Here is a 13,651-nt window from a genome sequence, read left to right on the forward strand (position 1 = left end):
GTTTTATTGTGATTAGGTGATTACATAAATTTCAGAAATTTTACTGTATTATCACAAACACATTCTAACCTTTTTTTATTGTGAAAATACTGTACAGAGGCGTTACAATTACATGGGCAAGATAATGAGTACATTTCTTATCAAGCATTGTTGCCTCCTCCTTTGTTTCCCCTTCCCAGCCCTTCCCATCTCCGCCCCCACACACACCCCTGTCTTCCCGCGCTCCGCTCCCACCCCCCTCCCCGCCCCGCCAAAGTTGCAAAGTTTGTTTTTCCACACAAAGTCTTGTACATCTCATTCCTTTAAATAGTGATTCGAGTGGACCCATTGCAACATTCTAACCTTTATGGGGCAAATTCAAATGCATTCTCATTCTTTGCGACTCACATTGTTACAGGCATGGAACACCATGTCCAGCTTGTTTTGTAAGATGAGAGTCTGACTAACTTTTACACAAGATAGCCTGGAATGGAGATCCTCCCAATGTCCACCTCTGGAGTAGCTGAGATTAGCAGTGTGAGCCACCAAACACTGCCCTGAGATTTCTTAATATGATTGACATCACTACTATGTTCAAAGGTCTTAGTATGTTTCTCCCCTTCATTCTGTCAAGTCCTACTTTCTTGGCCAGTTACCTACAAACTTGTGTTATCTTTTGTTTTTTTTTGGTAAGTGCTTTCACAGTCTTATTTTCTATACCTTTTTTTTTTTTTTATAGATTCTTACTGCAGGAAGATTGAAAGTATTTCTCATAACCCATTGCCCAACTTCCCACATGAGGAATTCACATAATTCACATGCTTTTCTACTAAAATACCTAACCTTGTACCCTCTGTCTCTTATTCCCACACTTCCAGGTGCATATTTTCTGTTCACCATGCAGGATTTTACTCAAAATCCATTTCAACTGTATTCTGACCTTGTACTTAACTATATATTCACTTCTGCACTGACTCCATTGTGTGTTTTTCATTTTTTAATCTTCTTGCCAAATAGTAATTAACCTCCATGTTTATCCTCTCCTGAAATATCTCTTTTCTCTTCAGAACAAATGGTAAATGGTCCATTGTCAATGACTCAAACACTTCCTTGAACCAGCATATGAACAGGCAGCTAAACATACAACAAGTATTATAAGAACAAATACAGTCTTCTAAAATAAATAATGCTGAAAACTCCCAGTGGTACTGACTAGCTGATTACCACACATGATCTTAAGGGTATGCATCGCATGATTTTGCTTCTTCCTCATTACATGCCCACACACCAAACAATGGCTTTCATTTTACACTGCCAAGGACAGAGAAACACTGAGGACTTCTACAAGCCCAGGCCAAATTGTCTACCTAACCTTCTGCTTCTCATGGCCCATGATTCTGTCTACCTTCATTTTTACCACAAATGAAATGTCCTTAATCTTAATAAAAGAGAATTTTCAACTTGGGCAGTAGACTTCTTTTCTTGTCTATGTTAGGGACAAATCATCCTGAAGTTAAGATATGTATTGCTTCCTTTTTTTTCAAATATTCTTTCAGCATGATTTTAGCTTTGATAAATTACTCAAGTGAGAGTATCTGTGGTTGAAGTCAACTTACCATACAATGCAGAGTTGAGAAGTCAGAGACAATTTAAATCACCCAGAGAAGCATGTCTGTAGCTATATATATTTTCACTTTTGAAGAAAAAATAATTTGTTTGATTTTTATCATACAAAATATTTTAAAAGTAAGCAATACAAAATAAGCATAAACAATAGAAATAGCAGTGTCCCTTCTGGTGTTTAAGATAAAATAATTCATTAATATATAAGCCAAAGAGTAGTTAGGAAATAAAATTACAAATTTTCTGACTAGCAATATTTAATGTACTACAAATCTGATTTATGTAGTTATAATTAAATTAACAATCAGCATATTTCTTTGTGTTTGCATTGCCTTCTTTAGCCTGTTTTTGTCTATGTCCTATTATAATGAGAGTGAAGAGTCTTCTACTTCTTCTTGAACTTATCTCTTGACCTTAAAAATGGATCTCTATCTGAGCATCATAGAACTTAATACATTTGCTACATCTTTTTATCCCCCTGTGTATACTAGAAGAAATAAAGAGGGAAAAGATATGTAGAATGAAATCACTATCCTCAGAATTGCTTTATTATGTTTTTTACTATTTTGGATGGATGAATAAACATCATCTCCAAGTCAAAGAACTAGTAGGGCACACTGTTTCTACTATTACTCTTTACTAGTAGGGAAGAAAATCCTGAATTTTCTCTATTTGTAGAAACTGGTGGTTTAAGTCTCTCCAAAACAAACCTCACTATATAAAGAAAGAAATCCTATCTAAAGGCGCTTACTGTGGAAGGCATTTTGATAATATCTGTATGAATCTGTGGGTTATTTTGGAAAACCATCCCCTGTGTTCAGAGATACTGATTTCTTTGTGGCTAAGCAGCTGCTTATGACCTTGAACAAAGTAGAAGTCTTGGAATGCCTTTCTGCTGTCTGCAAGGCCCTGCTTCTGCCAGTTACTACACAAAGGAATAGTTGAATTCCACATGGAATATAGGTATGTTTGGGTTTCAGGAAGTAATAGAGTACTGTTGATTAGTTGTGAAACAGAACAAATAAGCCACAAGAGGGCATATTTTTCTTTATTTCAGCACCTTTACATAAATAAGTCTTGCCTCAACCACATATCATGTGAATCTTCTTCTCTCTACCCTATTTCCTCAGAATATGCTTTATCTAAAATATGCTCTAAAGGTGGAATGATGTTTAAGAAATGCAAAGTTGACTATGATACCTTTTATACATGATGCCTAGGAGAGTTTATCTTTCTTAAAATCTTTTATTGATACAAGTCCATTGTTACAAATAAAAGTAAAGAATCATTTGAACTCTCCTATTGAAATAGCTACATGCCCTCCTATGTCAGGCATGAATAAAACCTTCCTAGCTTCTAGTGAATGTTCAAAGTCAAGGAATTTTTTTTTTCTAATGAGGTCCCAGGATTTGGTCCAAAGGGGCTGATCTATGTTTTTATTTTTATTTTGAAGCACATTCCTGCTGAATTTAATTATTCACCACACCCTGACACAGCTAAGTAAATATAACCCCAAGATTCTGGCTTGGAAAGGTTTGAAAAATAGTTGATTCTTGTAAGACTATGTAAGGGTGAGGAGGTACTCCAGAGAGAGCAAGGGCATAAGGCAGGAGGAAGGAACTGGGGGTTTTCAGGCTTCGGGGTCCAGGGTCCTCTTTAGAAACTCACTCTCCTAACTGAACATTTGAGATTATTTATGATGTTATATAAAAAGTTAAACCTTGAAGAAGAGTTCAGATGGCTTTACATGCCAATTAAGGAATCATAAATTATCGTCTGCATTTATCAGATGATGAGAAGGAGGAATGTATTTACGTTTGAAAGTTGTGGATGTGTGTAATTAACACTGAGGTAAAAGATAAAAGTCAGATATATGCCTTTCTACCACCACTAAGCACATCTAATGGTCTTACAATGTAAATATCACACGAGCCAGTGATGAGTGCATTACTATGACCAAATAAAGCAGATGAGAACATTACTTGGAATATGTAAGGGGAAAACACCCAATAGAAGATTAGGAGGCAGGTGAACTGCTTTCAATTCATGCTGTCACTTGTTCCAATTAGACCTAAATCAACAAACGTCCCAGTTTCTGTCTTATCTGTCAGTACTGATATGTTAATATGTGAGAAATCACTCATAAGTACTATTTATTTTGAGAGAAGTTTAACGTGTGACAGAGTTAGGACTAGTTTTATAAGTGAGCACTAGACGGCTTAACTTTAATTCCATTTTCTTTACTTGCCTCTCTACATACCTTTTCAATCACTATTGACCCTTGTTTTTCTTCAGATTTACCAAATTTTCATTTAGTTTGTCAATATACCATTATTCAGAGAGAACTAGAATTTTTTTGGAAAAGGACCAGACAAAGCCAAATTCTGAGATCCTGCTAGGTTTAAATTCTGGACCTAGCAATTATCTTTCTCCTGTCTTCTGGGTTGAGAGAGCTATATATGGAGTTGGAGAAGTCTAGAATACACTTATTCTACCTTTATGTGTCACTGCCCGTCTTCCCATGCCTCCCAATACAGATTTAGGATTACTGACATTTTTACCATTACAACTTTATTTTTTGGCTTTATTTAGTATTAAAGTGTAATCCACTGAGAAATAGTAACATTTCTCAGTATCTAATTCTTATCTACTATTATCTATTAGAATGATTTTCTCAGACTCTTTGAATATAAATGGAGGTAGGTGAGAGGTACTATATCACAGAACAGTCTGGATTATTATTTACTTAACAGTTGTCCCCAAGCCTAAAAGCATGGGTTTTCTTTTCCTTTTTTTTTTTTACAATTCTCACACTGAGACAAACATTTTAGCTGTAATTAGGTAGTTCTCTCTTTACTCTTTTAGAGTAAATAAGGAACACTTCTTGAATCCTAATAGTCTCCATTGGAGACAAGCTAAACTACACAGTATAGTTTAAATTTTTGAAAAACTATAATATAAAACACTTCTTGCTTTCTGGAGTTTTTCAGTTAGGATTCAGATATGGAATTTTTCCTATAGGGCAGACAAAAAGATTGATTTTGATGTCATTAAGTTTAATCTCTTAGAAAGTTTTGTTAAAGTCATCTGGATAAGATACAGTAATAGAAATTCACCAAAAGCAAATGTGACTTGCATCACCATCATCATATCAATGATTTCATTCAACTCACAAGTACTTGTTAAATATCTAGCACCTTAAAGATCAACATACTTTTGGAAAACAGGAGGGAATGATTCATGTGGGAAGGGCTTTGTGGAAGGAGTTGAGATGGCAGCTGAGCAAGTGTCCTTTGGGTCTGCGTGTATTAAGTTGTAATTTAGGTGGGAAAAATAGAAGAAATCTAGAGTTCACAGCTACTTTATTTAAACATGACAAACTTTTCCTTTATCAAAAAATAAAGAAAAGAATCTCTAACAGTCTAAAAAAGCCATGAACCCACCATGTATGGAGTGTGAATCTGGCCTGAGATGAGGATGGGGTAATTGTAATTTAGATGGCAAGTGGATGGCACAAGGAAAAGAACACAAAAATATGCAGAAATGCAAGAAACGTATCACGTATATCATTAATTACAAAAGGAATGGTGTAACATTGAATAAGACAAACGAAGAAGTTGCTATACATTGAAACAGTCTGTGGGGATTTCAGGTTTCCTGTAGGCAAAGAGGAAAATTACAGGGTTAGCTGACAGTCAAAAACCAAGGTCATAGAGGCAGAACAATATGGAACACAGGAAAGAATTTTGGTCAGAATTTGGAGACTTATTTTGCCTAGATTACACCACCCTCTCTCCATAAGTTAAAACGACTGTTTTGCTTCCATGCCCCTCAGATTTCTGCTGCAATTGAGAGGTGGAATTAGGGTCTCCTCTGCTCATTCCATGTCCTGTAGGCTCACCACCCCCAAATCAATGGACTCTCTGTCATTTGCTTAGGTTGCTGTGTGACCTTTACACATCGCGCTTTTAAATCAAGCTGACATTTGCAGGCCCCCATGGCTCTTTCCTTCTGTGCATCTGTCTCAAGTGAGCTTTACTTGTGACTTATGGCAAGGTGTGTGAGTACAGAGCTGCCGTCAGTACTCAATTATGCAGGCTCTTTTCTGTAACACCCATGATGGGTTTTTCTAAAATCAATTAAAAAATAAAACAAAAGCTGGTTGTGTGTTATTTTACTTAGAAAGGATTGTCCCTCCAAACTGGGCAAGTTCCAGATTCCACAAAAGGCATACCCTCTTTTTGTCTTCACATACTTCTCAGTTTTTTTTTTCTTTTTATTGTGTCAGCAAGGTGTACAAGAATGTGCAAAGGAAACTTCAGCACACAAGAGTATGAAGTTCAACTCTAGGCCTGGTTTGAAGATCTCTCTCGTTCTCTCTGTGTCTGTGTCTGTCTGTCTGTATGTCTGTCTGTCTGTCTCTCTCTCTCTCCCTCTCGGACTTTCTCTTCTTAATGCCTTAGGAATACCGCCCCACTAAGAAGTCCTGATGTGATTCAACCCGGAATAATCAATAGCTCTTATATAAAGGGACACAGGTACACATTGGGGGAGTTAGAATTTGTAGGGCGATGTTTATTTGTGGCACACCCCGTTCTCCAGTCCTAGGTCCGTAAGGGAATTGACTATAAAAAAGATCCTACACGGGTTCCTAAATCACTCGGGTCCAGTCTGCGGCGTCACAGGTCCCGTGTTCCCAGAAACATCCTTCAGCGCCTCCGGAACTACCTTTAAATCCACTGACAGCCGACACGCAGACAAGGGTAGACTTGCAGGCGTGGAGGAAAAGAGGCCCGGGAGCTGGGGGAGGAGACTGAGCAGGGAGAGGTAATCCCCGGCGCTTTGAGCATCCCCCTTTTTAGAAGGACTGAGTCTCTCCCCGAACAGCTGCTGCGGTTACACCACAAACTTAAAAAGCCGCCTTCCTGCTCGGGGCGCTGCCTTTCCGCACCCACCCTCGCCCCGCCAAGGCTCCAGCTGGTGCCTCGCTCGCTCCCCGCCCGCGCGTCCCAGCCCCGGCGCTCAGGGGTCCGGAGCGCCCCCTGCCTTCCCGCCCGGCCTCTGCGGCCGCGGCCTCCGCGCTCTGCCAGGGAGGGCCGCCCGGCGGCTCCCCGGCTCCGCCAGGGCTCTGCGGCTCACAGCAAACTCGCGTCGGGTGCCCCCGGGTCAGGGATCGCCCACCCTCGTCCCCGGCAGCCCCGTTCCTCTGGCTCACACCGCATCCCGGAAAGAGAGAAGACGGAGCGCAGAGCACACACCAGGTGAGTCTGGTCTCGGGTCACCTGCTAATTCCGGTGGGAGGGTGTTTGGAGACACTGGGGATGATCGCATTGGCGGTGGTTTCCCAAGTGAAGTCTCCAGGAGACAAGGACCCGTCCCGAGCTTAAGAAGGCGCGCGAGCGCGGACGGGGATGGGGCGCACCGCAGGACGCGCTGGGAGAGCGGTGCGTTGGGGAACCGAGCGCCGCCGGACACTCGTGGCTCCCGCCACGGCGCGGCCCCCGGGGTGCAGTGGCCCGCGTGCCGCAGCCTGGCGGCGGCTGGAAAGTAACATCCAGAGCCGGCGCCTGCCAACACTGCACAAACTTTTCCTCCAGGGCGCGCCCGGGAACTTTTGCCCTCTCCCTAGACGCCCTGGTCCCCCCACCCCCCACGCCCCGTGCCCGCCCAGGCGCAGGCAGAAGAGGCGTTTAGGAACGCGCCTAGCTGCCTTCGGACGCGCAGGTTCACCCGGCTGACACCCGGGCGGGCGGGGAGCACCCGGGGACGACTCAGCCAAGGGACTACTATACCCTAGCTCGATCCTTTCCCCTTGGAGCTGGGGGGGCGAAGAGGGGGGGGGAGGAGGGAAGAGGAATGTGTTTTGTGTGGTATTTTCTTGCAGAGTCAATGTGACTCTGGATCTGATCGTTCCTTCTTGATCTAAAGGGAAAAGTTGTCAAAAAAAAAAAATAACCCTCAAAACCAAACCAAACAAAAACAAAAAACAAACAGGCATAAAGTTATCTGGCTGTGAAATAGAGCAAACAGCTAGGGAACGCTCTCCTCCCGGGGCCCGAATCCGGCTTGGATCGATTCTGAAGGACCGCAGTCCTAGGGTGAGCTCGGGCTTCCATCCACACACACGCAGCCCCCCGGAGGGGTCTTGCGTTAGGTGATTTCCCTGGCGGCTGGGTTCCGCCCCGAGCCTCTCCTCTGTTGACTCGTGCTCAGCCTCGTGGGCTGAGTGGCTTTGCCGGCGCTGCAGCGCGCCAGAAGTCTGACTTGACAGGAGGAGGAGACGTCGCGCTCTGGCTGGGTCGTCTGGAATGTGGGGATTGGACGGGACGCGCGCGCCAGCAGCTGGAGCTGCTTACCCCCGGGGTCCGCCTCACTGACACCACGGAGTCCCGAGCGCGAACTTTTCTCCACTTAACTGAACCGCCAAGAAGATGCAAAGTCCCCAGATGGACTCATCTTCCCCCCTCCTCCTCGCAAGCCCTCTGCCTTCACGATTTGTCTCAGCCAAAAAAGTACCAGCTGGGGTGGAGAAGGTGGATCAGGTTTTGCTGGAGAAAGGTTCTTCCTGCGTGGGTGCTCAAGTGAAGGGTGGGGGGAGGGGGACGCGGTTGTATATAACCTGAGAGCAGCTGCTGATCTCATGTAACCATGGCAACCGCAGGGTCCTGGACAGTGAGCTTCCAGTTTCTTGGTTCTAGCACCAGAAATAAAATAAAATAAAATAAAATAAATGAAGGGTAGGGAAGAAAGAGAGGTCCATGTCATCACTCTAATAATGCCTTCCTTTCTCTCTCTCAACTGTGAGGCCAGGCCACAGGAAGGATGGGCAGGAAGAATCTGGGTTGGGAGCTATTAGCCAGTCACACCCAGCAGTTGTTTTAACCTCCTGCAGTCTTGAAGTCCTGGAAGCTAGAGTTGGGGGAGTATCGCTATCACCAGCAAGCTGCAAAGTGACAGCCCAGGTCAAGGAGATGGGAAGGGAGCTTGGCTGCTGGAAATGGAAAGGCAGGAAATACAGGAAAATGATGGCAGATAAGAATAGGACCACGAGGTAGTTGAGAGACAAATGATACTGATTTGGACTGAAAACATTTCAAATGGAATTTACCCACTTATGAAATGGAAAATTCTGGAGAAGGGCAAGATGGCTATCAAATTCCCATTGTTTCACCATTGTCTGTACATCACAAATAATATTCTAACAATATTGTGTAAATGGTAATCCCTTCTTGATAAATAAAGCAGAGAAGCAGTGAGAAATTAGTGTTCATTTTGGCTTTTATTCTTTTAACATAATTATTAAAGCATTCATTAAAATCAGAATTATCAAAACATATTAAAGCCATTAATGTTAATATCGTTATAATTAATATCATTAAAATCCGTTGCCCTATCAATATGTCTTGATAGGGAAATGGACTAGTTATTTTCATTTTAGAGATGAAAATAATGCATATGGTATTTTTTGTGACCAAATACAAGCTTTTAGGAGTCATAGCTGAGATGGTAACTAATTAGTGGATAGGGGTTCAGGAAACTTTCTATCCTCCCTTAAAGAGAAGCCCTTTCTGAGGTCAGTCCTCATGCTGTTTCTGTGTATGGACTCATTTATATGTGAAGGACACCCAAGAACTTTAAGATCAGTACAGATCATCATTACAGAACAGCATCAGTAGAACCAGAATATGTATGTATTAACATACTTTTATAGAGATATGATTGGAATTTGTAGGAATTATTGCTAGCTTAAAAATGTTTGTAAAAAAACAACAAGAAAAGAAATATAATTTATCTAACAGCAATCAGTGATTGTGTTGAGTCTAATTACTGTTCATATGACCTTTATATCAAAACATCGACTTCATATTCTGTCACCATTTGTCTACTACTGTAATAGTCTCTTGGCTATTAGGAAAAGGTATACAGCTTTGAGTATCTGAGTTTGGTTATCTTCTTGGGGCCTGGCTGTGAAGAAGGCTAAGGGACACACATGTCTGGCAATACAAAATGTTTTGAAACTATCAGGAAACTAAAATCTGCATGAGTACAAAGGTTAAAAGAAAAGATGGGGATGGGAAGGTGGCTCAGTGGTAGAGTGCTTGCCTAGCATGCATGAGGCCCTGGGTTCAATTCCTCAGCACCACATAAGCAGAAAAAAAAAGGCCGAAGGTGGTGCTGTGGCTTAAGTGGTAGAGCGCTAACCTTGAGCTGAAGAGATCAGGGACAGTACCCAGGCCCAGAGTTCAGGCCTCACTTTCCAGAAAGTTGCCTTCACAGGTAAGTCTTATGAACTTGCTTTGTATTTTGCAGGGAAAAGATGATCAAAGAAAAACTTACGTTTGTGTGGATAGGACTCATAAGGGGAGAATGGAGTCATTTTTTGGTGAGAAAAGCAAGGATATAAACAATTACAAGGAAGAAGGAACACAAATACTCTTTCTAGCATGGTGACAGATTAAATTCTGTCTGAATTAAAGTTACTGAGCTGAGCTACTCTCACCTCTTCTTTTCTAGAGCTACAAATTACTTTATTTGCAGTTGGGGTTAAAATAATGCATGGCATTTTATGATGCCCAGTTTTTATTCCCTGTATTGTGCCTCCATTAATGGATATTCATTAATTATCAAAAAGGTTTTCACAGACTGGCATCTGTCTCAAAGATGTCTTCTAGAAGAGAATGACAAAAAGCATTCCTGTGGTCTGGTGTTTTGTTTCCTGTTTGAGTAGAGTTATTTGTCTTAAGTCTGTACAATTTTTATTATGTATATGGAATATCAACTTCTTGATCTAAGAGAAAAATAGTCTAACTGGTACCACTTTAATGACTGATGGTATACTTTGAGATGGAGTAGTCCAGCTTCATTATTTTGGGAAAAATAAATTTGAGCTTTTAACTTTGTTTTTCTGTCTGGAAAGTTTAATGCTTTGACACCACATGTTCTTTGGGAAGTATCTTTGTTAATTGAGACTTAATTTTAATAACATGAGTAGTTCTTGATCAATTTTGAATGGTTCTTATAGTTTTTCCTATAAACACATGCAAAAATATAGATCAGTCAAGTAAAATAGTAAGTTTCAATCATCCATGTCATAGTTTCAGAGAGGTAAAATATACAGTTACAGTTGTGCAACAGATTGTACTAATAACATTAATAACAGACTGTAGGTTGGGTACTATTGGCTCACATCTGTAATCCTGGCTGTTTAGGAGGTTGAGATCTTAGGATTCTGATTTGAAGCCTGTCTAGGCAGACAAATTTGAGATACTTTTATCTATAACTATACAGTTAAATACTGGAAGTAGAGATGTGGTTCAATTGGTAGAGCTCTAGCCTTGATCAAAAATGCTAAGTGAGAATGTAAGGTAGTGAGTTCAGGCTCAAGTACCAGCACATGCAAAGAAGTGACCATAGTTAATAAATCTGGTTTATTACACACCTCTCCAGATCCAAACCTGGTATTGCCAAGGTCATTTCTTCAGGAAACCTCAACCACAGTCCCTTCTGGTGTTTATATCTTCATCTTTACTTTCAAGATAATCATCTAAATTCGCAAATATGATTTTTTTACATTCTTGTTGTTGATTATAATCACTTCTTACCATTTGTTGCATATCTCTATTTCTTTTTAACTCGCTAGGACTATGGCATGGAGGACTGAAATGTATGACTTTACTTGAGTGCTGTCTATAGTTGCAAGTGTTGATAGCAAGAACAGAAAAAAGTTTTCAAACTGGATCTATAACTATTCTTGCTTATTAAAATAAACTATAAAAGGGAACATTCAGTTCTAAAATCTCAGAAAAATAATATGTAAACCAAATGATCTTGAATCTGTTGTTTTGTAGACAATAATTCAAATCAATATTGTTTAAATAAATAAACCAGTAATATCTAGAATACATTTAGCATTCCATAAACCTAGAGTCATAAATAGAGGAGACAAATTCTAGCCTTCTATCTAAGCCTTTGTATATGTGATGTCTCCCTCTTCATTACTACCTTGTATTTATAGCTATTATATAATAACCTGACTCTGGACTTTGTGGTAAGTGAAGTTTCTATTTAACGAGTATTTTGTGACAGTTGTTGAAAATTTAGACATTCTAAGCTTTTTCTTCTTCTGTCTTTAGTTTGCATGAGTCATAGTATAAAACATATTTCATTAACATGTGTTAGTCCCAGACCTTGAGATTTAAAGGCTTCCACTTTTGGTGATAGTCAACTGAATTTTCTGAAATAATTTAACTGTATGAAAATAACTGACATATACTCTGGATTCTCCTTAGAATATTACATTTGAGATTTTTATTGCATGGGAGAATATTGTGTGTTGGGGTGTGTCAGTTGGGCAGTTGGGGTTTGAGCTCAAGGCTGCTGTTCCTAAGCTTTTTTTGCTTAAGAACTTATGCTCTTCCCCTTGAGCCACAGCTCCACTTATGGCTTCTTTCTTAGTAAATTGGAGATAAGGGTTATACAGGTATTTCCTACCTGGGCTAGCTTTGAACTGAGATCATCAGCTCTCAGCTTCCTGAACAGCTAGGATTATAGCTGCCGAGAAGAAATTTTAAAATTCCTTAAAAAGTATCATTGCATGTTATAAGGGGAACCTTTTAAGTGCTTATTGAATTTGCAGAAGAAATAGGGACTATTTTGATTTGGTACCTTCCAACTTGTCTTTCTTTTTTTGTTTAATCAACTGTCAATATATTTTACTATAGTCAAATTACTATTTAAAGTATTCTCATAAATGAAAATAATAATCTCAAATCTCATCAGTTTTGAGCTTAGTATTTCTATATAAACTAGTAAAATGTTAATGAAATTGTGTGCTCGTTAATTAGATCCTTGAGGTATTTTCCAATTCAGAGTTCTCTCTTTTGGCCATATTTACTTCTGTATCACTGTTTCACATTTCTACATTACCATTTCTTAATGCAATAATGTTTTATATACTGTTTTCCAGAAAGGTTGATCACTAATAAACATAACCACATTATTTTGTATGCAGAGTAGTTGCATGAATAAGGCATGTAAATGACCTGTAATTTTCAAAAGGGAAGTTTATAATATCAGGAAACTCTTATGTAGACTTTTTTAAGTTAACATTTTTTTTTACCACCTGTAAATTTACTGTCCAAAAGCTTTTATACTAGATATATGGATGAGCAAATAACAGTCCATTACTTTTGGTGAGATTCACATTTTGCAGAGCCGTGAGGATTGTTGTCTTAGACTTCACAGTGAAGAGGTTTGGCAAAAAGCATTCATTGTTCAGGTTTTAAAAAGGGCAAGTTTTTGGCAGGAATAACTTGCATAGAGAAGAAATGCTGTGCTTACACATGTGCACTCAATAAACCTTCAGAAGGCTTGAGCTAACATATTTCAGAATTGCCTATCCCACCTTCCCCCTAATGTCTAGATGTTGACTGTGGAAAAGCCTTCTTTTGTTGTATCTTTATCACATATGCATTTTCATATTACAGGAAATGGAAATTTGATTCACATTTCAAGAGTTATTAGAGTACAATGAACATTCATTTCATATCCTGTGCACTTTCACTACAAGATTATTAAAAATAACAATTACATCAACGACTTCTTTCTCCTAGCAATTAATAGTGAGATACCCATCAAATTCAAGACAGCCAGAAATCATCTTTTTGTATAACTGTAGCCTTGTTATTTTCAATAATCAGGAACGAAAACTTTAGAGTGCTCCTTTTATTATTATTATAGATAAGTAGTTTAGAAGTGTGTGTGTATGTGTATGTGTGTGTGTGTGTGTCTATGTGCTTTAAGAAGATTATATTTGGAAGAGCAAAAACAAAATGTCTTGTAAATTTCCTAGGTCAATAAACAAAACAAAGCAATGTCAGCCACATAAGCCAAGCATGTGGGCCTACAACTGCTCTACTCTTCCCACATGAGGCTTTAGCTGTGATGATTACTCCTTTCACTTGGACTAGTTTCATGTCTTTTACTGCCAGCATCTCTCTCAGCCTCGGCCAAACCCTCCTACCTCGCATCTTTAACCACTCCAATGTAT

The 13,651-nt window shown here is 39.8% G+C and overlaps 1 protein-coding gene across 1 annotated transcript in view; it reads left to right on the top strand.

The window, feature by feature from the left end:
- The first annotated feature begins 6,366 nt into the window (after window positions 1-6,366).
- The window catches only part of Sema3d (semaphorin 3D), a 173,791-nt gene continuing 166,506 nt past the window's right edge, over window positions 6,367-13,651 (top strand). The window contains exon 1 of the mRNA XM_042684634.1: window positions 6,367-6,863. The gene's annotated coding sequence lies outside the window, so the exon portion shown is untranslated. The remainder of the gene's footprint in view (window positions 6,864-13,651) is intronic.

Source organism: Dipodomys spectabilis, unplaced genomic scaffold (genome assembly GCF_019054845.1).
Source record: "Dipodomys spectabilis isolate Male_0828 unplaced genomic scaffold, ASM1905484v1 ptg000089l, whole genome shotgun sequence".
NCBI lineage: Eukaryota > Metazoa > Chordata > Mammalia > Rodentia > Heteromyidae > Dipodomys > Dipodomys spectabilis.